The following is a 26,928-nucleotide window of genomic DNA, read 5'->3' as shown; positions in this document are numbered from 1 at the left end:
CAATACTGTTTACAGTACACCTGGTTTTAACATGCGTGCTGTGGTCCTGGTCCTGTGGTTCTGGTCCTGTGGTCCTGGTCCTGTGGTTCTGGTCTTGTGGTTCTGGTCCTGTGGTCCTGGTAATGTGGTCCTGGTCCTATGGTTCTGGTCCTGTTGTTCTGCAAGATCTAATCACAATGACTGGATGTAAACATTAACAGGGACCAGAGTAATTCCTTCTTGGATACCTTGGCCTCGCATGTCCCAAGCAAGTTTGACTCAATGGCAAAAAAGCCTGCCATATTTTGATCTAATGCCAATTCTCAGATAGCTCTCATCTGCCTTTCTTCTCTCCTTTTTGGTATCTCTCTCCACAATGTTATGGGTGGCACCAACTCCTACTCCCTGCCCTCTACATGGTGGCCCATGTATCTCCATAGCCAGTGAGTGAGTGAGTCACCTGGCGCTCTGCAGATTGCACACGGACAGGTTTAGAAAACCACAGAGAAATGCCTTTGGGCTGGGAACAGACTCAACTAATATCCCTACAGGGAATCCAGCCAGCCAGCCAGCCAGCATGGGGAAATGTCCCTTTCAAAGAGGAAGAAAATCAAGGAAGAAAAAGATGTGACATTAAAAATTATTCTGTATGTTGTTTTTGATAGTTGGAGCATGGTGTAGTTCTTATAGTTGGAGCATGGTGTAGTTCTTATAGTTGGAGCATGGTATAGTTCTTATAGTTGGAGCATGGTGTAGTTCTGATAGTTGAAGCATGGTAGAGTTCTTATAGTTGGAGCATGGTGTGGTTCTGATAGTTGGAGCATGGTATAGTTCTTATAGTTGGAGCATGGTGTAGTTCTTATAGTTGGAGCATGGTGTGGTTCTGATAGTTGGAGCATGGTGTGGTTCTGATAGTTGGAGCATGGTATAGTTCTTATAGTTGGAGCATGGTGTAGTTCTGATAGTTGGAGCATGGTGTGGTTCTGATAGTTGGAGCATGGTGTGGTTCTGATAGTTGGAGCATGGTAGAGTTCTTATAGTTGTAGCAGGGTGTGGTTCTGATAGTTGGAGCATGGTGTGGTTCTGATAGTTGGAGCATGGTGTGGTTCTGATAGTTGGAGCATGGTAGAGTTCTTATAGTTGTAGCAGGGTGTGGTTCTGATAGTTGGAGCATGGTGTGGTTCTGATAGTTGGAGCATGGTGTGGTTCTGATAGTTGGAGCATGGTGTGGTTCTGATAGTTGGAGCATGGTATAGTTCTTATAGTTGGAGCATGGTGTGGTTCTTATAGTTGGAGCATGGTGTGGTTTTGATGGTTGGAGCATGGTATAGTTCTTATAGTTGGAGCATGGTGTAGTTCTGATAGTTGGAGCATGGTGTGGTTCTGATAGTTGGAGCATGGTGTGGTTCTGATAGTTCGAGCATGGTATAGTTCTTATAGTTGGAGCATGGTGTAGTTCTTATAGTTGGAGCATGGTATAGTTCTGATAGTTGGAGCATGGTAGAGTTCTTATAGTTGGAGCATGGTATAGTTCTGATAGTTGTAGCATGGTATAGTTCTGATAGTTGGAGCATGGTAGAGTTCTTATAGTTGTAGCAGGGTGTGGTTCTTATGGTTGGAGCATGGTAGAGTTCTTATAGTTGTAGCAGGGTGTGGTTCTGATAGTTGGAGCATGGTAGAGTTCTTATAGTTGTAGCAGGGTGTGGTTCTGATAGTTGGAGCATTGTGTGGTTCTGATAGTTGGAGCATGGTGTGGTTCTGATAGTTGGAGCATGGTGTGGTTCTGATAGTTGGAGCATGGTGTGGTTCTGATAGTTGGAGCATGGTGTGGTTCTGATAGTTGGAGCATGGTGTGGTTCTTATAGTTGGAGCATGGTGTGGTTTTTATAGTTGGAGCATTGCATGGTTCTGATAGTTGGAGCATGGTGTGGTTTTGATAGTTGGAGCATTGTGTGGTTTTGATAGCTGGAGCATGGTGTGGTTCTGATAGTTGGATCATGGTGTGGTTCTTATAGTTGGAGCATGGTATTGTTCTGATAGTTGGAGCGTGGTGTGGTTTTAATTGTTGGAGCATGGTATAGTTCTATTAGTTGGAGCATGGTATAGTTCTGATAGTTGGAGCATGGTGAGGTTATTATAGTTGGAGCATGGTGAGTTTATTATAGTTGGAGCATTGTGTGGTTCTGATAGTTGGAGCATTGTGTGGTTCTGATAGTTGGAGCATTGTGTGGTTCTGATAGTTGGAGCATGGTGTGGTTCTGATAGTTGGAGCATGGTATAGTTCTGATAGTTGGAGCGTGGTGTGGTTCTAATAGTTGGAGCATGGTGAGGTTCTGATAGTTGGAACATGGTGTGGTTCTTATAGTTGGAACATGGTATGGTTCTGATAGTTGGAACATGGTGTGGTTCTTATAGTTGGAACATGGTATGGTTCTGATAGTTGGAGCATGGTATAGTTCTGATAGTTGGAGCAGGGTCTGGTTCTGATAGTTGGAGCATTGTGTGGTTCTGATAGTTGGAGCATGGTGAGGTTATTATAGTTGGAGCATGGTGAGTTTATTATAGTTGGAGCATTGTGTGGTTCTGATAGTTGGAGCATTGTGTGGTTCTGATAGTTGGAGCATTGTGTGGTTCTGATAGTTGGAGCATGGTGTGGTTCTGATAGTTGGAGCATGGTAAAGTTCTGATAGTTGGAGCGTGGTGTGGTTCTAATAGTTGGAGCATGGTGAGGTTCTGATAGTTGGAACATGGTGTGGTTCTTATAGTTGGAACATGGTATGGTTCTGATAGTTGGAACATGGTGTGGTTCTTATAGTTGGAACATGGTATGGTTCTGATAGTTGGAGCATGGTATAGTTCTGATAGTTGGAGCAGGGTCTGGTTCTGATAGTTGGAGAATTGTGTGGTTCTGATAGTTGGAGCATGGTGAGGTTATTATAGTTGGAGCATGGTGTGGTTCTGATAGTTGGAGCATGGTATAGTTCTTATAGTTGGAGCATGGTGTAGTTCTTATAGTTGGAGCATGGTGTGGTTCTGATAGTTGGAGCATGGTGTGGTTCTGATAGTTGGAGCATGGTATAGTTCTTATAGTTGGAGCATGGTGTAGTTCTGATAGTTGGAGCATGGTGTGGTTCTGATAGTTGGAGCATGGTGTGGTTCTGATAGTTGGAGCATGGTAGAGTTCTTATAGTTGTAGCAGGGTGTGGTTCTGATAGTTGGAGCATGGTGTGGTTCTGATAGTTGGAGCATGGTGTGGTTCTGATAGTTGGAGCATGGTAGAGTTCTTATAGTTGTAGCAGGGTGTGGTTCTGATAGTTGGAGCATGGTGTGGTTCTGATAGTTGGAGCATGGTGTGGTTCTGATAGTTGGAGCATGGTGTGGTTCTGATAGTTGGAGCATGGTATAGTTCTTATAGTTGGAGCATGGTGTGGTTCTTATAGTTGGAGCATGGTGTGGTTTTGATGGTTGGAGCATGGTATAGTTCTTATAGTTGGAGCATGGTGTAGTTCTGATAGTTGGAGCATGGTGTGGTTCTGATAGTTGGAGCATGGTGTGGTTCTGATAGTTCGAGCATGGTATAGTTCTTATAGTTGGAGCATGGTGTAGTTCTTATAGTTGGAGCATGGTATAGTTCTGATAGTTGGAGCATGGTAGAGTTCTTATAGTTGGAGCATGGTATAGTTCTGATAGTTGTAGCATGGTATAGTTCTGATAGTTGGAGCATGGTAGAGTTCTTATAGTTGTAGCAGGGTGTGGTTCTTATGGTTGGAGCATGGTAGAGTTCTTATAGTTGTAGCAGGGTGTGGTTCTGATAGTTGGAGCATGGTAGAGTTCTTATAGTTGTAGCAGGGTGTGGTTCTGATAGTTGGAGCATTGTGTGGTTCTGATAGTTGGAGCATGGTGTGGTTCTGATAGTTGGAGCATGGTGTGGTTCTGATAGTTGGAGCATGGTGTGGTTCTGATAGTTGGAGCATGGTGTGGTTCTGATAGTTGGAGCATGGTGTGGTTCTTATAGTTGGAGCATGGTGTGGTTTTTATAGTTGGAGCATTGCATGGTTCTGATAGTTGGAGCATGGTGTGGTTTTGATAGTTGGAGCATTGTGTGGTTTTGATAGCTGGAGCATGGTGTGGTTCTGATAGTTGGATCATGGTGTGGTTCTTATAGTTGGAGCATGGTATTGTTCTGATAGTTGGAGCGTGGTGTGGTTTTAATTGTTGGAGCATGGTATAGTTCTATTAGTTGGAGCATGGTATAGTTCTGATAGTTGGAGCATGGTGAGGTTATTATAGTTGGAGCATGGTGAGTTTATTATAGTTGGAGCATTGTGTGGTTCTGATAGTTGGAGCATTGTGTGGTTCTGATAGTTGGAGCATTGTGTGGTTCTGATAGTTGGAGCATGGTGTGGTTCTGATAGTTGGAGCATGGTATAGTTCTGATAGTTGGAGCGTGGTGTGGTTCTAATAGTTGGAGCATGGTGAGGTTCTGATAGTTGGAACATGGTGTGGTTCTTATAGTTGGAACATGGTATGGTTCTGATAGTTGGAACATGGTGTGGTTCTTATAGTTGGAACATGGTATGGTTCTGATAGTTGGAGCATGGTATAGTTCTGATAGTTGGAGCAGGGTCTGGTTCTGATAGTTGGAGCATTGTGTGGTTCTGATAGTTGGAGCATGGTGAGGTTATTATAGTTGGAGCATGGTGAGTTTATTATAGTTGGAGCATTGTGTGGTTCTGATAGTTGGAGCATTGTGTGGTTCTGATAGTTGGAGCATTGTGTGGTTCTGATAGTTGGAGCATGGTGTGGTTCTGATAGTTGGAGCATGGTAAAGTTCTGATAGTTGGAGCGTGGTGTGGTTCTAATAGTTGGAGCATGGTGAGGTTCTGATAGTTGGAACATGGTGTGGTTCTTATAGTTGGAACATGGTATGGTTCTGATAGTTGGAACATGGTGTGGTTCTTATAGTTGGAACATGGTATGGTTCTGATAGTTGGAGCATGGTATAGTTCTGATAGTTGGAGCAGGGTCTGGTTCTGATAGTTGGAGCATTGTGTGGTTCTGATAGTTGGAGCATGGTGAGGTTATTATAGTTGGAGCATGGTGAGTTTATTATAGTTGGAGCATTGTGTGGTTCTGATAGTTGGAGCATTGTGTGGTTCTGATAGTTGGAGCATTGTGTGGTTCTGATAGTTGGAGCATGGTGTGGTTCTGATAGTTGGAGCATGGTATAGTTCTGATAGTTGGAGCGTGGTGTGGTTCTAATAGTTGGAGCATGGTGAGGTTCTGATAGTTGGAACATGGTGTGGTTCTTATAGTTGGAACATGGTATGGTTCTGATAGTTGGAGCATGGTATAGTTCTGATAGTAGTAGCAGGGTGTGGTTCTGATAGTTGGAGCATTGTGTGGTTCTGATAGTTGGAGCATGGTGTGGTTCTGATAGTTGGAGCATGGTGTGGTTCTGATAGTTGGAGCATGGTGTGGTTCTGAGAGTTGGAGCATGGTGTGGTTCTGATAGTTGGAGCATGGTGTGGTTCTTATAGTTGGAGCATGGTGTGGTTTTGATAGTTGGAGCATTGTGTGGTTTTGATAGCTGGAGCATGGTGTGGTTCTGATAGTTGGATCATGGTGTGGTTCTTATAGTTGGAGCATGGTATTGTTCTGATAGTTGGAGCGTGGTGTGGTTTTAATTGTTGGAGCATGGTATAGTTCTATTAGTTGGAGGATGGTATAGTTCTGATAGTTGGAGCATGGTGAGGTTCTTATAGTTGGAGCATGGTGTAGTTCTTATAGTTGGAGCATGGTGTGGTTCTGATAGTTGGAGCATGGTAGAGTTCTTATAGTTGTAGCAGGGTGTGGTTCTGATAGTTGGAGCATGGTGTGGTTCTGATAGTTGGAGCATGGTGTGGTTCTGATAGTTGGAGCATGGTAGAGTTCTTATAGTTGTAGCAGGGTGTGGTTCTGATAGTTGGAGCATGGTGTGGTTCTGATAGTTGGAGCATGGTGTGGTTCTGATAGTTGGAGCATGGTGTGGTTCTGATAGTTGGAGCATGGTATAGTTCTTATAGTTGGAGCATGGTGTGGTTCTTATAGTTGGAGCATGGTGTGGTTCTGATAGTTGGAGCATGGTATAGTTCTTATAGTTGGAGCATGGTGTAGTTCTGATAGTTGGAGCATGGTATAGTTCTTATAGTTGGAGCATGGTGTGGTTCTGATAGTTGGAGCATGGTGTGGTTCTGATAGTTGGAGCATGGTGTGGTTCTGATAGTTCGAGCATGGTATAGTTCTTATAGTTGGAGCATGGTGTAGTTCTTATAGTTGGAGCATGGTATAGTTCTGATAGTTGGAGCATGGTAGAGTTCTTATAGTTGGAGCATGGTATAGTTCTGATAGTTGTAGCATGGTATAGTTCTGATAGTTGGAGCATGGTAGAGTTCTTATAGTTGTAGCAGGGTGTGGTTCTGATAGTTGGAGCATGGTAGAGTTCTTATAGTTGTAGCAGGGTGTGGTTCTGATAGTTGGAGCATGGTAGAGTTCTTATAGTTGTAGCAGGGTGTGGTTCTGATAGTTGGAGCATTGTGTGGTTCTGATAGTTGGAGCATGGTGTGGTTCTGATAGTTGGAGCATGGTGTGGTTCTGATAGTTGGAGCATGGTGTGGTTCTGATAGTTGGAGCATGGTGTGGTTCTGATAGTTGGAGCATGGTGTGGTTCTTATAGTTGGAGCATGGTGTGGTTTTTATAGTTGGAGCATTGCATGGTTCTGATAGTTGGAGCATGGTGTGGTTTTGATAGTTGGAGCATTGTGTGGTTTTGATAGCTGGAGCATGGTGTGGTTCTGATAGTTGGATCATGGTGTGGTTCTTATAGTTGGAGCATGGTATTGTTCTGATAGTTGGAGCGTGGTGTGGTTTTAATTGTTGGAGCATGGTATAGTTCTATTAGTTGGAGCATGGTATAGTTCTGATAGTTGGAGCATGGTGAGGTTATTATAGTTGGAGCATGGTGAGTTTATTATAGTTGGAGCATTGTGTGGTTCTGATAGTTGGAGCATTGTGTGGTTCTGATAGTTGGAGCATTGTGTGGTTCTGATAGTTGGAGCATGGTGTGGTTCTGATAGTTGGAGCATGGTATAGTTCTGATAGTTGGAGCGTGGTGTGGTTCTAATAGTTGGAGCATGGTGAGGTTCTGATAGTTGGAACATGGTGTGGTTCTTATAGTTGGAACATGGTATGGTTCTGATAGTTGGAGCATGGTATAGTTCTGATAGTTGGAGCGTGGTGTGGTTCTAATAGTTGGAGCATGGTGAGGTTCTGATAGTTGGAACATGGTGTGGTTCTTATAGTTGGAACATGGTATGGTTCTGATAGTTGGAGCATGGTATAGTTCTGATAGTTGGAGCAGGGTCTGGTTCTGATAGTTGGAGCATTGTGTGGTTCTGATAGTTGGAGCATGGTGAGGTTATTATAGTTGGAGCATGGTGAGTTTATTATAGTTGGAGCATTGTGTGGTTCTGATAGTTGGAGCATTGTGTGGTTCTGATAGTTGGAGCATTGTGTGGTTCTGATAGTTGGAGCATGGTGTGGTTCTGATAGTTGGAGCATGGTATAGTTCTGATAGTTGGAGCGTGGTGTGGTTCTAATAGTTGGAGCATTGTGAGGTTCTGATAGTTGGAACATGGTGTGGTTCTTATAGTTGGAACATGGTATGGTTCTGATAGTTGGAGCATGGTATAGTTCTGATAGTAGTAGCAGGGTGTGGTTCTGATAGTTGGAGCATTGTGTGGTTCTGATAGTTGGAGCATGGTATAGTTCTGATAGTAGTAGCAGGGTGTGGTTCTGATAGTTGGAGCATTGTGTGGTTCTGATAGTTGGAGCATGGTGTGGTTCTGATAGTTGGAGCATGGTGTGGTTCTGATAGTTGGAGCATGGTGTTGTTCTGAGAGTTGGAGCATGGTGTGGTTCTGATAGTTGGAGCATGGTGTGGTTCTTATAGTTGGAGCATGGTGTGGTTTTTATAGTTGGAGCATTGCATGGTTCTGATAGTTGGAGCATGGTGTGGTTTTGATAGTTGGAGCATTGTGTGGTTTTGATAGCTGGAGCATGGTGTGGTTCTGATAGTTGGATCATGGTGTGGTTCTTAGAGTTGGAGCATGGTATTGTTCTGATAGTTGGAGCGTGGTGTGGTTTTAATTGTTGGAGCATGGTATAGTTCTATTAGTTGGAGGATGGTATAGTTCTGATAGTTGGAGCATGGTGAGGTTCTTATAGTTGGAGCATGGTGAGGTTATTATAGTTGGAGCATTGTGTGGTTCTGATAGTTGGAGCATTGTGTGGTTCTGATAGTTGGAGCATTGTGTGGTTCTGATAGTTGGAGCATGTTGTGGTTCTGATAGTTGGAGCGTGGTGTGGTTCTAATAGTTGGAGCATGGTGAGGTTCTGATTGTTGGAACATGGTGTGGTTCTTATAGTTGGAACATGGTATGGTTCTGATAGTTGGAGCATGGTGTGGTTCTGATAGTTTGAGCATGGTGTGGTTCTGATAGTTGGAGCATGGTGTGGTTCTGATAGTTGGAGTGTGGTTTGGATCTAATAGTTGGAGCATGGTATAGTTCTGATAGTTGGAGCATGGTGTGGTTCTGATAGTTGGAACATGGTGTGGTTCTTATAGTTGGCGCATGGTGTGGTTCGTATAGTTGAAGCATGGTATGGTTCTGATAGCATGGTGTGGTTCTTATAGTTGGAGCATGGTGTGGTTCTGATAGTTGGAGCATGGTGTGGTTCTTATATTTGGAGCATGGTATGGTTCTGATAGTTGGAGCATGGTGTGGTTCTGATAGTTGGAGAATGGTGTGGTTCTGACAGTTGGAGCATGGTATAGTTCCGATAGTTGGAGAATAGTATAGTTCTGATAGTTGGAGAATTGTGTGGTTCCTGTAGTTAGAGCATGGTGTGGTTCTGATAGTTGGAGCATGGTGTGGTTCTGATAGTTGGAGCATGGTGTGGTTCTGATAGTTGGAGCATGGCATAGTTCTCATAGTTGGAGCATGGTATATTCCGATAGTTGGAGCATGGTGTGGTTCTGATAGTTGGAGCATGGTGTGGTTCTGATAGTTGGAGCATGGTGTGGTTCTTATATTTGAGCATGGTGTGGTTCTGATAGTTGGAGCATGGTGTGGTTCTGATTGTTGGAGAATGGCATAGTTCTTATAGTTGGAGCATGGTGTGGTTCTGAGAGTTGGAGCATGGTGTGGTTCTGATAGTTGGAGTATGGTATATTTCTTATAGTTGGAGCATGGTGTGGTTCTGAGAGTTGGAGCATGGTGTGGTTCTGATAGTTGGAGCATGGTGTGGTTCTTATAGTTGGAGCATGGTGTGGTTCTTTTAGTTGGAGCATGTTATTGTTCTGATAGTTGGAGCATGGTGTGGTTCTGATAGTTGGAGCATGGTGTGGTTCTTATAGTTGGATCATGGTGTTGTTCTGATAGTTGGAGCATGGTGTGGTTCAGATAGTTGGAGCATGGTGTGGTTCTGATAGTTGGATTATGGTGGCGTTCTTATAGTTGGAGCATGGTATGGTTCTGATAGTTGGAGCATGGTGTGGTTCTGAGAGTTGGAGCATGGTGTGGTTCTGATAGTTGGAGCATGGTGTGGTTCTGATAGTTGGAGCGTGGTGTGGTTTTTCTAGTTGGAGCAGGGTATAGTTCTATTAGTTGGAGCATGGTTTAGTTCTGATAGTTGGAGCATGGTGTGGTTCTTATAGATGGAGCATGTTATAGTTCTATTAGTTGGAGCATGGTTTAGTTCTGATAGTTGGATCATGGTGTAGTTCTGATAGTTGTAGAATGGTGTGGTTATGATAGTTGGAGCATGGTGTGGTTCTTATAGTTGAAGCATGGTGTGGTTCTGATAGTTGGAGCATGGTGTGGTTCTGATAGTTGGAGCATGGAGTGGTTCTGATAGTTGGAGCATGGTGTGGTTCTGATAGTTGGATTATGGTGGCGTTCTTATAGTTGGATTATGGTATGGTTCTGATAGTTGGAGCATGGTGTGGTTCTGAGAGTTGGAGCATGGTGTGGTTCTGATAGTTGGAGCATGGTATAGTTCTGATATTTGGAGCATGGTTTGGTTCTGATAGTTGGAGCATGGTGTGGTTCTGATAGTTGGAGCATGGTATAGTTCTGATATTTGGAGCATGGTTTGGTTCTAATAGTTGGAGCATGGTGTGGTTCTGATAGTTGGAGCATGGTGTGGTTCTGATAGTTGGAGCATGGTATAGTTCTGATATTTGGAGCATGGTTTGGTTCTAATAGTTGGAGCATGGTGTGGTTCTGATAGTTGGAGCATGGTATAGTTCTGATAGTTGGAGCATGGTTTGGTTCTAATAGTTGGAGCATGGTGTGGTTCTGATAGTTGGAGCTTGGTATAGTTCTGATAGTTGGAGCATGGTTTGGTTATAATAGTTGGAGCAAGGTGTGGTTCTGATAGTTGGAGCATGGTTTGGTTATAATAGTTGGAGCAAGGTGTGGTTCTGATAGTTTGAGCATGGTATAGTTCTATTATTTGGAGCATGGTATAGTTCTGATAGTTGGAGCGTAATTTGGTTCTTATAGTTGGAGCATGGTGTGGTTCTGATAGTTGGAGCATGGTATATTTCTTATAGTTGGAGCATGGTGTGGTTCTGATAGTTGGAGCATGGTGTGGTTCTGATAGTTGGAGTATGGTATAGTTCTTATAGTTGGAGCATGGTGTGGTTCTGAGAGTTGGAGCATGGTGTGGTTCTGATAGTTGGAGCATGGTGTGGTTCTTATAGTTGGAGCATGGTGTGGTTCTTTTAGTTGGAGCATGTTATTGTTCTGATAGTTGGAGCATGGTGTGGTTCTGATAGTTGGAGCATGGTGTGGTTCTTATAGTTGGATCATGGTGTTGTTCTGATAGTTGGAGCATGGTGTGGTTCAGATAGTTGGAGCATGGTGTGGTTCTGATAGTTGGATTATGGTGGCGTTCTTATAGTTGGAGCATGGTATGGTTCTGATAGTTGGAGCATGGTGTGGTTCTGAGAGTTGGAGCATGGTGTGGTTCTGATAGTTGGAGCATGGTGTGGTTCTGATAGTTGGAGCGTGGTGTGGTTTTTCTAGTTGGAGCAGGGTATAGTTCTATTAGTTGGAGCATGGTTTAGTTCTGATAGTTGGAGCATGGTGTGGTTCTTATAGATGGAGCATGTTATAGTTCTATTAGTTGGAGCATGGTTTAGTTCTGATAGTTGGATCATGGTGTAGTTCTGATAGTTGTAGAATAGTGTGGTTATGATAGTTGGAGCATGGTGTGGTTCTTATAGTTGAAGCATGGTGTGGTTCTGATAGTTGGAGCATGGTGTGGTTCTGATAGTTGGAGCATGGAGTGGTTCTGATAGTTGGAGCATGGTGTGGTTCTGATAGTTGGATTATGGTGGCGTTCTTATAGTTGGAGCATGGTATGGTTCTGATAGTTGGAGCATGGTGTGGTTCTGAGAGTTGGAGCATGGTGTGGTTCTGATAGTTGGAGCATCGTATAGTTCTGATATTTGGAGCATGGTTTGGTTCTAATAGTTGGAGCATGGTGTGGTTCTGATAGTTGGAGCATGGTATAGTTCTGATAGTTGGAGCATGGTTTGGTTCTAATCGTTGGAGCATGGTGTGGTTCTGATAGTTGGAGCTTGGTATAGTTCTGATAGTTGGAGCATGGTTTGGTTATAATAGTTGGAGCAAGGTGTGGTTCTGATAGTTGGAGCATGGTTTGGTTATAATAGTTGGAGCAAGGTGTGGTTCTGATAGTTTGAGCATGGTATAGTTCTATTATTTGGAGCATGGTATAGTTCTGATAGTTGGAGCGTAATTTGGTTCTTATAGTTGGAGCATGGTGTGGTTCTGATAGTTGGAGCATGGTATATTTCTTATAGTTGGAGCATGGTGTGGTTCTGATAGTTGGAGCATGGTATAGTTCTGGTAGTTGGAGAATGGTGTGGTTATGATAGTTGGAGCATGGTGTGGTTCTTATAGTTGGAGCATGGTATAGTTCTGATAGTTGGATTATGGTGTGGTTCTCATATTTGGAGTGTGATTTGGTTCTATTAGTTGGACCATGTTGTGGTTCTGATTGTTGGATCATGTTATCGTTCTTATAGTTGGAGCATGGTATGGTTCTGATAGTTGGAGCATGGTGTGGTTCTTATAGTTGGAGCATGGTATAGTTCTGATAATTGGAGCATGGTGTGGTTCTGATAGTTGGAGCATGGTGTGGTTCTGATAGTTGGAGCATGGTGTGGTTCTGATAGTTGGAGCATGGTGTGGTTCTGATAGTTGGAGCATGGTGTGGTTCTGATAGTTGGAGCATGGTGTGGTTCTGATAGTTGGAGCATGGTGTGGTTCTGATAGTTGTAACATGGTGTGGTTCTTATAGTTGGAGCATGGTGTGGTTCTTATAGTTGGAAAATGGTATGTTTCTGATAGTTGGAGCATGGTGTGGTTCTGATAGTTGGAGCATGGTATAGTTCTGATAGTTGGAGCGTGGTGTGGTTCTAATAGTTGGAGCATGGTGAGGTTCTGATAGTTGGAACATGGTGTGGTTCTTATAGTTGGAACATGGTATGGTTCTGATAGTTGGAGCATGGTGTGGTTCTGATAGTTTGAGCATGGTGTGGTTCTGATAGTTGGAGCATGGTGTGGTTCTGATAGTTGGAGTGTGGTTTGGATCTAATAGTTGGAGCATGGAATAGTTCTGATAGTTGGAGCATGGTGTGGTTCTGATAGTTGAAACATGGTGTGGTTCTTATAGTTGGAGCATGGTGTGGTTCTGATAGTTGGAGCATGGTGTGGTTCTTATATTTGGAGCATGGTATGGTTCTGATAGTTGGAGCATGGTGTGGTTCTGATAGTTGGAGAATGGTGTGGTTCTGACAGTTGGAGCATGGTATAGTTCCGATAGTTGGAGAATGGTATAGTTCTGATAGTTGGAGAAATGTGTGGTTCCTGTAGTTAGAGCATGGTGTGGTTCTGATAGATGGAGCATGGTGTGGTTCTGATAGTTGGAGCATGGTGTGGTTCTGATAGTTGGAGCATGGTGTGGTTCTTATATTTGGAGCATGGTATGGTTCTGATAGTTGGAGCATGGTGTGGTTCTGATAGTTGGAGAATGGTGTGGTTCTGACAGTTGGAGCATGGTATAGTTCCGATAGTTGGAGAATGGTATAGTTCTGATAGTTGGAGAATTGTGTGGTTCCTGTAGTTAGAGCATGGTGTGGTTCTGATAGATGGAGCATGGTGTGGTTCTGATAGTTGGAGCATGGTGTGGTTCTGATAGTTGGAGCATGGCATAGTTCTCATAGTTGGAGCATGGTATATTTCCGATAGTTGGAGCATGGTGTGGTTCTGATAGTTGGAGCATGGTGTGGTTCTGATAGTTGGAGCATGGTGTGGTTCTTATATTTGAGCATGGTGTGGTTCTGATAGTTGGAGCATGGTGTGGTTCTGATTGTTGTAGAATGGCATAGTTCTTATAGTTGGATCATGGTGTGGTTCAGATATTTGGAGCATGGTGTGGTTCTGATAGTTGGAGTATGGTATAGTTCTTATAGTTGGAGCATGGTGTGGTTCTGAGAGTTGGAGCATGGTGTGGTTCTGATAGATGGAGCATGGTGTGGTTCTGATAGTTGGAGCATGGTGTGGTTCTGATAGTTGGAGCATGGTGTGGTTCTTATATTTGGAGCATGGTATGGTTCTGATAGTTGGAGCATGGTGTGGTTCTGATAGTTGGAGAATGGTGTGGTTCTGACAGTTGGAGCATGGTATAGTTCCGATAGTTGGAGAATGGTATAGTTCTGATAGTTGGAGAATTGTGTGGTTCCTGTAGTTAGAGCATGGTGTGGTTCTGATAGATGGAGCATGGTGTGGTTCTGATAGTTGGAGCATGGTGTGGTTCTGATAGTTGGAGCATGGCATAGTTCTCATAGTTGGAGCATGGTATATTTCCGATAGTTGGAGCATGGTGTGGTTCTGATAGTTGGAGCATGGTGTGGTTCTGATAGTTGGAGCATGGTGTGGTTCTTATATTTGAGCACGGTGTGGTTCTGATAGTTGGAGCATGGTGTGGTTCTGATTGTTGTAGAATGGCATAGTTCTTATAGTTGGAGCATGGTGTGGTTCTGAGAGTTGGAGGATGGTGTGGTTCTGATAGTTGGAGCATGGTGTGGTTCTTATAGTTGGAGCATGGTGTGGTTATTTTAGTTGGAGCATGTTATTGTTCTGATAGTTGGAGCATGGTGTGGTTCTGATTGTTGGAGCATGGTGTGGTTCTTATAGTTGGAGCATGGTGTGGTTCTGATAGTTGGATCATGGTGTGGTTCAGATATTTGGAGCATGGTGTGGTTCTGATAGTTGGAGTATGGTATAGTTCTTATAGTTGGAGCATGGTGTGGTTCTGAGAGTTGGAGCAGGGTGTGGTTCTGATAGTTGGAGCATGGTGTGGTTCTTATAGTTGGAGCATGGTGTGGTTCTTTTAGTTGGAGCATGTTATTGTTCTGATAGTTGGAGCATGGTGTGGTTCTGATTGTTGGAGCATGGTGTGGTTCTTATAGTTGGAGCATGGTGTGGTTCTGATTGTTGGAGCATGGTGTGGTTCTGATCGTTGGAGCATGGTGTGGTTCTGATAGTTGGATTATGGTGGCGTTCTTATAGTTGGAGCATGGTATGGTTCTGATAGTTGGAGCATGGTGTGGTTCTGAGAGTTGGAGCATGGTGTGGTTCTGATAGTTGGAGCATGGTATAGTTCTGATATTTGGAGCATGGTTTGGTTCTGATAGTTGGAGCATGGTGTGGTTCTGATAGTTGGAGCGTGGTGTGGTTTTTCTAGTTGGAGCAGGGTATAGTTCTATTAGTTGGAGCATGGTTTAGTTCTGATAGTTGGAGCATGGTGTGGTTCTTATAGATGGAGCATGTTATAGTTCTATTAGTTGGAGCATGGTTTAGTTCTGATAGTTGGATCATGGTGTAGTTCTGATAGTTGGAGCATGGTGTGGTTCTGATAGTTGGAGCTTGGTATAGTTCTGATAGTTGGAGCATGGTTTGGTTATAATAGTTGGAGCAAGGTGTGGTTCTGATAGTTGGAGCATGGTATAGTTCTATTATTTGGAGCATGGTATAGTTCTGATAGTTGGAGCGTAATTTGGTTCTTATAGTTGGAGCATGGTGTGGTTCTGATAGTTGGAGCATGGTATATTTCTTATAGATGGAGCATGGTATAGTTCTGATAGTTGGAGCATGGTGTGGTTCTGATAGTTGGAGCATGGTATAGTTCTGGTAGTTGGAGAATGGTGTGGTTATGATAGTTGGAGCATGGTGTGGTTCTTATAGTTGGAGCATGGTATAGTTCTGATAGTTGGATTATGGTGTGGTTCTCATATTTGGAGTGTGATTTGGTTCTATTAGTTGGACCATGTTGTGGTTCTGATAGTTGGATCATGTTATCGTTCTTATGGTTGGAGCATGGTATGGTTCTGATAGTTGGAGCATGGTGTGGTTCTGATAGTTGGAGCATGGTATAGTTCTGATAATTGGAGCATGGTGTGGTTCTGATAGTTGGAGCATGGTGTGGTTCTGATAGTTGGAGCATGGTGTGGTTCTGATAGTTGGAGCATGGTGTGGTTCTGATAGTTGGAGCATGGTGTGGTTCTGATAGTTGGAGCATGGTGTGGTTCTGATAGTTGGAGCATGGTATAGTTCTGATAGTAGGAGCAGGATGTGGTTCTGATAGTTGGAATATGGTGTTGTTCTGATAGTTGGAGCATGGTGTGGTTCTGATAGTTGGAGCATGGTGCTTTTTACACCAGGATTGAGAGTTTGATTCTTCCCTTGGATGGCATATTGGCCTACTGAATTATATGTGAACCTTTGTATGGTCTGTTATTTGTGACTGTGATTTGATGTGCACTCTTCCTTCTAACTCCCTTTGTAGCATTTACACACACAGTTTTAAACAAATGAATTTTCAGAATGCATTTAGTATTGACCAAAACACCATGTTTACTCTCCACAGGTATACTCCTACACCTCCAGTCCTCAGAATTAGAGCCATGTGTGCGAGGGGGGTATTTTGTATACAATGACCGTGAACAAACGTAGTTGAAAGCAGGTTTGATTGAATGCGTCCAAGTATGTATAAAGAAACATTCTGAGGCTTTGATTCCCAGCATTTTTATCCGGTTACACAGTTGTACTGGCCTTCGGAGATAGGAAGTCATCTGTCATTGGAGCATAATCACTTCTCGTGGAGGATCGCTATGCCTGGAATGATTCCTGTTGTTATCGGCAGTGTAACTTGGCTGGCGGAGAGCGGATCAGGCTTTTTTCCCACCCTGTTTTGATCAGGCGGAACTGATGTACTTTATTGCTATACTGTATCCTGATTCTTTGTCTAAATTTGAAAAACATGCATAGATGCAACGTGTTGAGATGCAAAAATTAGTGATCAGTGTGAGTTTCTCGCAATAGTTTTCTCCTGAGAGCAATTTAGACTGCTGTTATAACCTCATAACTTGAATATAGAAACCTGATTCCCCAATAACTGCAGTGTTTCTGTTCTGTGATGTTTTATAAACGTTTGAGAGATGTCAGCAGGAGGTTATAGTGGATTTTGTCAGTGTCCTCTGCTCCAGCTGTTTTTCTACCTCCCTTCATCCCTTCATCCCTCCTTCTCTCCCCCTCCCTCCCTGTCTTTCTGCCATCAATCTAAGACTTCAGGTAAAACAATGGTGTTACGAAAGAGCCCGTCAACGCCTGCCCGACATGCCAAGCCAAGTATTTGCCTTTTGGGGTTCCGCCCCTCCCCTCCCCCCAGGATCCTTGAAAACAGGAAGTGTATCTTGTTAAGTGATGGATGGGCCCTCTGCTCTCGCTGAGAGGATCAGAAGAAAAGATGGTTCTTTGCCTCCAGGACAGTCAAATGAGTTTAGTAGTCTCAAAGCCCAAAGTGGATCTGTTTGTGTGAGTGCCTGGATACTTGGGAGCTTGCATGTGCAGCTTTTAGTACGTCTGGGAATGTGTATGTGTGTGTTTTTATAGTAAAAAAAGTTAGCAACTTTGCTTGTAGGAAATACCCAGATAATTCGTTTTGAGCTAAATCTAGGGTTAACAAACGTAAATGGATCTCATGTTGAGCAACGCTCTCGGTTCTTCCTGGTTTGTCCTGTTAGTGTATTTGTATTCCGGAGGCCCTGCAAGTTGTGTGTGTTTGTGTGTGTGTGTATGTGTGTGTGTGTGTGTGTGTGTGTGTGTGTGTGTGTGTGTGTGTGTGTGTGTGTGTGTGTGTGTGTGTGTGTGTGTGTGTGTGTGTGTGTGTGTGAGGGGTCGGCAAGTTTGCGCTGGCATGCGGCCGCCACATACTTCCAGGGAGAGAAACTCAGGAAGTGTCCCTGGCACGTCCACAGTGGAGCGGAGTATGCACTCCGGCGACAAACAACCACAGGCCCCGTTCCTCTGCCCCCCTCATAGGAAGGGTGATGACAAAGAAGAGAGAGCCTCTCGTGTTTTTGTTCCAGACACATGTTGTCAAGCTACTCCGTCCCCCTGCGAGCATGTCCTCCTACTCACTGTTAGCTCATAGCAGGGCAGCACCAAGTTTAAGAATCTGGATGACCCACCCCCGTGATGCATCATTATTTTGTTATCCAGACTGTTGTGGATACCTGCATAGGTCGATTTCTTTCCATTGGCAAATACTCCGCTTTGGGGAAGCGCAGACAGATTTCAAATATGTTCATATATGTACAAATCTCTGGGCTTGAAAGTCCTTTGCATACCCAGAGCGTTTCAGCAGGGGATGTAACCAAAACGTTGAAAGGCGACGGGCTAGGCCGCTGCTTACCAGAAGGTCAGACATGAATTTCACCTCTTCCGGCCATTCTGTCTGCCTGTGCTGGGCAGCCAACCGTCCCTTTATGACATCAAGGAATTGATTCATTGGTGTTGTGGTGAGGTAGGCTATTCTGTTTGACCCTGATGATACTTTTGTGTTTAGTAACCATGTTTACATCCTGTCCAAAAATCAATATTGAGGGACTACATGCCATCCTAATCAACTAGTTCAGAGTAGGACAGCAGGCCCCTTCTCCCTTTCTTTCTCTGAGAAAAAAACAAAACAATATTCTTACAGTACCTCTACTGCAAGACAACGTGTTAGGACGGATATTCAGTTGAAATTCTTTCTGTTTCACATGGTAAACAATAGTTCAATTGTGCATTCATTCATCCAGTGGGGTTTTGCTATATCTTGGAAACTAGTGTATGGTGTGGACTTTGATTGAATATTGTCCTGCGATAGCACACGGCCTCCATTTGGAATAATAATCTTCACACTTGATATGAACTGAGGTAAATCGTGTTAATCAGGCCTTGCTTCAGGGCTAGTTTACCCCATCTGCAATTAATGCATGACACTTTTCTAGTCTCATGTTCCTAACAAGAGAGAAGGAGGGAAAGGGTACGAGAGAAGGATAAGGGGAAAGATGTATTGATTGATTGATTGATTGATGAAGACTATATCTTTGAGGGGATGTTTGTCCCAGAGCAGCAGAGACAAGAACACAGACATGACTAACAGCCCATCCCCTTCTCTTCTGTTTCCCGTTTCCCAGGCTCTGATGGGGCCTAGTTCACTGGACCAGATAGTGTAAGTCCCTCTACCGGATGACCGGATAGTGTATGTCCCTCTATGATGGCACCACACAACAGGAGATCTTCACACTGCAGCTACGCAGCATGCCAGTGGGCCAGGACGTGTGTCTAGATAAACGGTGACTTCAACAGAAAAGTACTTCGGAGTAGAGGTGAGACAAACCGAATATGGTTGCAACAACACGTAGACTATAATAATAATTTTAGGGTAGAATACATAGAATATGTAGGATTTAATACACATGTTGATTTGAATCCTAATGTGAGATCCTGGAGTGTAATTGCATTTTGTGGCCAATCTCCCATTGACATCAATGCACGGTTTGTGCAAAAATTTGCATTACAAATATGTGACTCACCCTCTGGATTTGGTCTTATGTAGCAACATTTTAAGTTCTGTTTTTTACATTGGATAAAAGTAGAGATTCAGAGGCACAAAATGGCATATCATACACTGCATTTAAGGAAACAATGGGAAAGTAATTCTGCTTTGAAAGTTGATGAACTTGTAAACTCACTTTTGAGAAAACCGTCTTTCAATGTTTTGGTACTACTATTGGAGAGCCCTTCTTTGTCTACACCCATTTGCCATTGTTCACACCCTCTTAAGCCTTAGCCCCACCCATCTCTTTAAGGGTTGATCCAAACATTCTGTACTAACTTGCCAGCTACTTCCAGACATCTAAGAGAGAGAGTGAGAACAGCTCACTGAACATTACTCGCTCTATAGCTTTATCTGTGGTTTATCGTTCAGAGTGCACACTGGACGCTCTGTCCAATAAGTAGGGTTGTTCCGAAAGCTCTGACCTCACAACTACAGTCAAGCTCCCAAGCTAACTGGCTGACATTGGCTAGCTACTTCCAGACACATAATGAGAGAACACCCCACTCTGACCATTGTACTCACCCTAGCAGAGCTGGTTAGGCTTTTTTCATGTTATCCAGATCGTTGATGACTGTAACTGTGCTGCTGGCAACAATTGAATTACACTTTGTTGCCGACATTTACTGATACCAGACATATTCAACGGGTGTTGAGCGTTCAAAAATGCATCAGTTATTCTGCGCTCTGGCACACGAAGACGAGAGTCTTTTGTTAAGAAATGTAGCTAGATAGAATGAATCCCAATGCAAGACGTAACATTAGTTAGCGAGCCATCCAGCTAACAATAGCTAGCTAGCTAACAGTACACTTTAACTTGAAATGAAAATACGTTTGTCAAAATTAGAAACGTGTAATATCTGAAAATCTTACCAGTCTACATCATGATTAGACATGTCTGTAACTGACATTTAACCTGTCAGTCTATGATTTTGTATTTTTTGTTTGAATTGTTTACATGTTCGCTATGCGAGGGAAGTGGTACGACAAGCGGAACTACGTGACTAAGAACTGTTGTAATAGGGATTATTATCGTAGCAACACACTTTTGGAGGGAAGGCAATCCTACACTGTGTTAGCTAGGTTTTTCGTGTCTTCGGGTGTAGTTCGTAAAGGTTAAAGTGTGTATGTTAGGATGGTAACGTTATAATAATTAAGGATGAAGTGTGAATTCATGCCAGGAATAAGAAGCGTGACGTTTTGGATTTCCTCCCTTCTGTAATAAGCAGCCAATGAGTTATTTTTCCTTTATTCATGTGTTTAATCTGATACTGTTATATATCCGGCTAAACTGTTTTTATGTATGTAAGCACTTCAGAGTTATATCAAGCTAATAAGTCACTCATAAGACAAAAAAGTTATAGAGTGTGCTGCAACTGTATTTTAATTTACTTTATAGTTCTCACGGGAGGTGATAATTCTGACTAAAACTACAGAATAAAACCTCCAGTTAAAATTAAGGAACAGTTGTGCTCATGGTTACCGGAGGGAGCTACAGTGTCTCCTGTCTGATGCCATGCATGGTTGCCTTAGTTTGACAATGTAATCCAGACCGGTTTTTTCTCCATCTTCTTAGCTATCATACTCGAAATCCATTGATTTCAAAACTAGTTCCTCCAGAAAGTGGAGAGCATACACATAGCGTTAGCTAGCGAGCCAGCCAGCTAACGTTAGCTAGCTAACAGTACACTTTAACTTGACATTAGGTTTATGCGGTTTTACTACACGATAAAACATTTTTTTAAAGCCACGTTCAATACGATTACCTAAACATACTGACCAGCTCCAATAGACAGCCTTGTGCTATGTGGTAGACCAATCCAAACTCATCTCTCGGTATGTCCAGCCCACTCATTATCTCAGCCAATCATGGCTAGTGGGAAGGTTGCTCACTTTTTCTATGGCTAAACCAACTAGGCTCGTAATTTAATAATTGTATTGCTATTTACAGATGGCATACAAGTTTGATATTAAGGCACATGAAAGTTCACATGTTTGAGAAGGCATTTCTACCAAAAAATGCATTTGGATAAAAAAAAATATGTTTTACGTTCAAATTGCTCTCCTGTGAAGACATGACTTGCGACATACGCCTCGTTTCCTGAATCGGGTCACATATGCAGATCTCAAGTTAAGGTTTAACCCATTGTGATTAGTATTGAAAGTGTTCAAATAAAGTCTACCATTTGGTCATAGTTGGCTGCAACAATGTTTTTTATTGGATAACAAGGTGTAACCAAATGATTGAGCAATTGAGTCCAGACTGAATTCATTCCTTCAAGTGAGATCGAAAGCATGCTACGGGATTCACGGTTGGCCACCCTGGCAAAACCCGGACAGTCAAAAGAAGGAACGTCGATCTCAATGCGGAGACCTGGAAAGTCAAGTTCAACATGGAAAATAAAATATCTCTCAGCTCTCTCTCTCTCAGCTGTGTCTCTCTCAGCTCTCTATCAAATCTATGATGATGCAGATAGATAATAACAGGACAAATATTAATACTCAATGAGTAGTAACAATTAACAGGACACTACAGTAAGAAATAGTGAGAAAGACACAGGCAGCAATGTTATTGCTCTGGATGGCCGTTCCACTGGCTGTCCCTATGGGTGTGGCAAGAAGCTACATATTTTGCAGCTAATATGGCACAAAGGGGTTTTTCTCCCAATAGATACTGGATTTTCTCCTTTGTTGTTTTGATTTCAAAATGCATGTATTGTTTTTCAATTTTGGTAAAGTGTCACGGTCGTCCTCCTCTTCGTCTGAAGAGGAGAGGCGAGAAGGATCAGAGGACCAATATGCGGCGTGGTAAGTGTCCATGGTAAAATCTTTAATAAAGAAAGACTGAACACTATACAAAAGAGTAACAAAAACAATAAACCAAATTCGACCGTGAAGCTACAAAATGAGACCTGTGCTGACACAAGCCACTAACATAGACAATCACCCACCACAACAGGACCAAGCGGCGTGGTAACGGGCAACGGAAAAAGCAGCAGCAGGAGAAGCAACAGAGGCAGCAGCAGCAGCAGGAGCAGCAGCAGCAGCAGCAGTGGGAGAGGCTGCACTACTTGGAGAAATGGACTTGGGAGGAGATTCTAGACGGGAAAGGACCCTGGGCAGAGCCAGGAGAATATTGCCGCCCCAAGGCCGAGCTGGAGGCAGCAAAAGCAGAGAGGCGGCATTATGAGGAACTAGCACGGCAGAGCGGATGGAAGCCCGAGAGTCAGCCACAAAAAATTATTGGGGGGGGGGCTAACAGGGAGTATGGCTATGCCAGGTAGGAGACCTGTGCAAACTCCCTGTGGTTACCGGGGGGCTAGAGAGACCGGGCAGGCACCGTGTTATGCTGTGGAGCGCACGGTGTCCCCAGTGCGGGTGCACAGCCCGGTGCGGTACATTCCAGCTCCGCGTATCGGCCGGGCTAGAGTGGGCATCGAGCCAAGTGCCATGAAGCCGGCTCTACGCATCTGGTCTCCAGTGCGTCTCCTTGGGCCGGCTTACATGGCACCAGCCTTGCGCACGGTGTCTCCGGTTCGCCTGCATAGCCCAGTGCGGGCTATTCCACCTCACCGCACTGGCAGGGCGACCGGGACCATTCAACCGGGTAAGGTTGGGCAGGCTCGGTGCTCAAGAGCTCCAGTGCGCCTGCACGGCCCGGTCTAGCCGTCACCACCTCCACGCACCAGCCCTCCGGTGGCAGCCCCTCGTACCAGGCTGTCTCTCCGGCCCATCCTTACAGGGGCTCCCTCCCCTCCAGCGCTGCCGGAGTCTACCGCCTCTCCGGCACTACCAGAGCCTTCCTCCTCTCCAGTGCTGCCGGAGTCTCCCGCCTCTCCGGCGCTACCAGAGCCTTCCTCCTCTCCAGCGCTGCCGGAGTCTCCCGCCTCTCCAGCGCTACCAGAGCCTTCCTCCTGTCCAGCGCTGCCGGAGTCTCCCGCCTGTTCGGCGCTACGAGAGCTACTCAGTCCGGCGCTTCCAGAGCCTTCCTCCTCTCCAGCGCCGCCAGTGACGCCCGTCTGCCCAGCGCCGCCAGTGCCGCCCGTCTGCCCAGTGCCGCCCGTCTGCCCAGCGCCGCCAGTGCCGCCCGTCTGCCCAGCGCCGCCAGTGCCGCCCGTCTGCCCAGCGCCGCCAGTGCCGCCCGTCTGCCAGGGGCCGCCAGTTCCGCCAGTCAGCCAGGGGCCGCCAGTGCCGCCAGTCAGCCAGGGGCCGCCAGTGCCGCCAGTCAACCAGGGGCCGCCAGTGCCGCCAGTCAACCAGGGGCCGCCAGTGCCGCCAGTCAGCCAGGGGCCGCCAGTGCCGCCAGTCAGCCAGGGGCCGCCAGTAAGCCAGGGGCCGCCAGTGCCGCCAGTCAGCCAGCGGCCGCCCGAGCAGCTGCCCCTCTGTCCCGAGCAGCTGCCGCCCCTCTGTCCCGAGCTGCTATCGCCCCTCTGTCCCAAGCTGCTGCCGGAGCCTCCCGCCTGTCCGGCGCCGCTGCCGGAGTCTCCCGCCTGTCCGGCGCCGCTGCCGGAGTCTCCCGCCTGTCCGGCGCCGCTGCCGGAGTCTCCCGCCTGTCCGGCGCCGCTGCCGGAGTCTCCCGCCTGCCGGAGCCCCTCTGCCCAGAGCTGCCCCTCTGCCCCTCTGCCCAGAGCTGCCCCTCTGCCCAGAGCTGCTGCCCCTCTGCCCCGAGCAGCTGTCCCTCTGTCCCGAGCAGCTGTCCCTCTGTCCTGAGCAGCTGCCCCACCTCTGTCCCGAGCTGCCCCTCTGTCCCGAGCAGCCCCTCTGTCCAGTGGGGTCATTGAGAGGGGTGGTCATGGTGAGAAAGCCACGGAGGCGGACAATAAGGCGGACTAAGACAATGGTGAAGTGGGGTCCGCGTCCCGCGCCAGAGCCGCCACCGCGGACAGACGCCCACCCAGACCCTCCCCTATAGGTCAAGGTTTTGCGGCCGGAGTCCGCACCTTTGGGGGGGGGGGTGGTACTGTCACGTTCTGACCTTTATTTCCTTTGTTTTGTATATATTTAGTATGGTCAGGGCGTGAGTTGGGTGGGCAGTCTATGTTTGTTTTTCTATGATTTGGGTATTTCTATGTTTCGGCCTAGTATGGTTCTCAATCAGAGGCAGGTGTCATTAGTTGTCTCTGATTGAGAGTCATACTTAGGTAGCCTGGGTGTCACTGTGTGTTTGTGGGTGATTGTTCCTGTCTCTGTGTTTGTTGTCACAGGATAGGCTGTATAGGTTTTCACGTTCCGTTTGTTGTTTTGTAGATTTAAGTTATTTCATGTATCGTTCATTTTTCCATTAAAAAACATGAATAACCACCACGCTGCTTTTTGGTCCAATTCTCCTTCTACAAACGAACGTCGTTACATAAAGAAAATTGCCCATAAGTCTGTATAGTTCTTGCATAGTGTAATTCTCTCTCTCTCAGCTCTCTCTCTCTTCTCATTGTTATGGTCTTAAACTCACCTTTTAATCGTTACAGGAAATACGAGAGAGGTGGCCAGCGTTCGCAAGGAGATGTTATTCGCCTTCCGTTGTGAGAGTATAATGTCTGTGCTATGTCAAAGCCCTCGTGATCTCATGGCCGGCGGACTCACAGCGGGTGCACAAACACTCCATTGTGTGACAAACTTGTCCCTTGGCATTGGGCTGGGATGTGAATCACGTTGTCTTGACAGAGAAACAGCGCGGTGCGGTTGAAGCCCTGACAAGCCCTATGTGGAGAGATATATTTCATGATTTTGGTGGTTTAATGATGACACTTTACAGCCTTCGGGGGCTAGAAAATAGGGCTGCAAGTCTGCATGGGTTTAATGAAGAGGATTTGTCAATACTGTGTCTGACCTTTCAGCCACTAATTTCTCTCTGGCTTTTCTCAGGGAGATCTGATCAGAGGGAAAGAGGTTTCGAGGAATTTGCTTGTCTACATGAACTTTTGGGGATTTGTAGAGATCCGTTGTGTCTTATATTGTGAAAACATTTACCCCCTCCCCACCTATCTCTCTACCTCCCTCCCTATCTCCCTCCCTACCTCCCTCCTCCCACCCTACCTCCCTCCCTCCCTCCCACCCTACCTCCCTCCCTCCCTCCCACCCTACCTCCCTCCCTACCTCCCTCCTCCCACCCTACCTACCTCCTCCCTCCCTCCCTCCCTCCCTCCCCCCTCCCTCCCACCCTCCTTCCTCCCACCCTACCTACCCCCTACCTCCCTCCTCCCACCCTACCTCCCACCCTACCTCCCTCCCTCCCTCCTTTCTTTCTTTCTTTCTTTCTTTCCTTCTTTCCTTCCTTCCTTCCTTCCTTCCTTCCTTCCCTGACATACAGGTACAGGAGCTTTCACCGACCAGTGGAACGTTTGCTATCTCTGTTGCCGTTCACTCTCTGTAACCCACAAAAAAAGAAAATCTCTCTGTGAGAGATACACACTTAGTTGTTTCCAGGGCTTTTGTAGTACCTGTATGTCGGGACATATTCCGAAGCCATTTTCATGCCCCTCAAGGCTCCAACTTATAAATAAGCCTGCTAAACAGTCATATATACACAGTAAGATATAGCAATTGGTTGAAACAGCTTGTAAATAGCTCTTGTGGTCCAGTGTCTCTTGGTGGCCATGAGGTGGGATGTATAGGTGGAATGGAGTGCTTAAAGACATCTAGTCTATACAATACTGTATTATAGCTCTCATGAGGGTATGTGAATACTCCTGGCCCGGTCATTAAAGTCTGCTGGAGTGCTATGCGTCTGTCTGAAATGCTGCTGAGCGGGGATATTTATCTTGGCAAGGCTGCGTTTCTGCAGAGGGCGTGAGGCGTGCCATGGTGGATGGGCATCGGTCGTGTATCAAGCCCACGCTTCCAGGGAGCAAGCTCGATGAGAAGCCCTCGTAAATCGTCCAGGCTCTTATTGAAATTGGAGGCCGGTCTGCCGAGTCAGATTTCTCTCTCTCTCTCTCTCTCTCTCTCTCTCTCTCTCTCTCTCTCTCTCTCTCTCTCTCTCTCTTCAGTACAACTGGTACTAGAAAGGAACCCTTGAGAAAATGAGCATGGACATTTCTTAACAGTCACATTAGTAATCAGACTTTGTGAGGAGAGAATATGATTTTGGCTTACACTTTACATTAAGTTGCAACAGTGTCATTAAATTAATGTAAAGTGTTGCCTAAGTCCCTGTTTCATCCCTAGTCTCTTGAAATGCTTAGGGTTGAATGGATTGGGAGAGTGACAGACTGGTAGGTCTGGGGTCAGATGACTCCTCAGTCATGGCGGTCGGTCTGTCTATCTGCAGCACTGATTTTAATTGCATTTGTAGGAATTGAGACTTGTTCAGGGGAGCTGCAGTTGTGTCATCTCCGAGCCAGAAGCTTCCACTTCCACCCAGCAGGTTCCTGCCCCGAGTGACATCTGGTTTCCGCAAGTTTACACCCCACCACCCCTGTCTATCACCACTGCTCTTGCCTCCCCCACCCACCTTCAGCCGTCCAACGAAGTAACATCGGATACCGTAGTTGCATTGTGTTGTCATAAATAGGGTTTGCTGCTAGTGTAGAGGGAAGGGTGACGCGTCTCTTTTTTTATGATCAAGCCCTGACAGGAAGGACCTGAGGATTTATGTACCCCATCACAGGTTCCGAGTCAGAGAGAGGCCAGCTCCTCCAGCCCAGTGGAAACCTGTTGGCCCATTAGCTTTCATAGAGCAGGCGTCTTTACTAGCAGTCAACATTGTTTTCACTGTTAGCCTGCAGAGGGATGCACAGGGTGCCCGTCAAAAGGACTCTGGAAACTTAGTTTACTTGTAAATGGGGAGAGGTGCATTGTGGGGACATCATTTAGGGTTTCATTGTGCTTGATTAAATGGATTTCATGTATATGGAAGTTAATTTCTCCAAG

The sequence above is a fragment of the Oncorhynchus mykiss genome, chromosome 14 (assembly GCF_013265735.2).
Source record: "Oncorhynchus mykiss isolate Arlee chromosome 14, USDA_OmykA_1.1, whole genome shotgun sequence".
Classification (NCBI taxonomy): domain Eukaryota; kingdom Metazoa; phylum Chordata; class Actinopteri; order Salmoniformes; family Salmonidae; genus Oncorhynchus; species Oncorhynchus mykiss.
The sequence above is the reverse complement of the archived record's forward strand: the minus strand, read 5'-3'. Positions refer to the sequence as shown.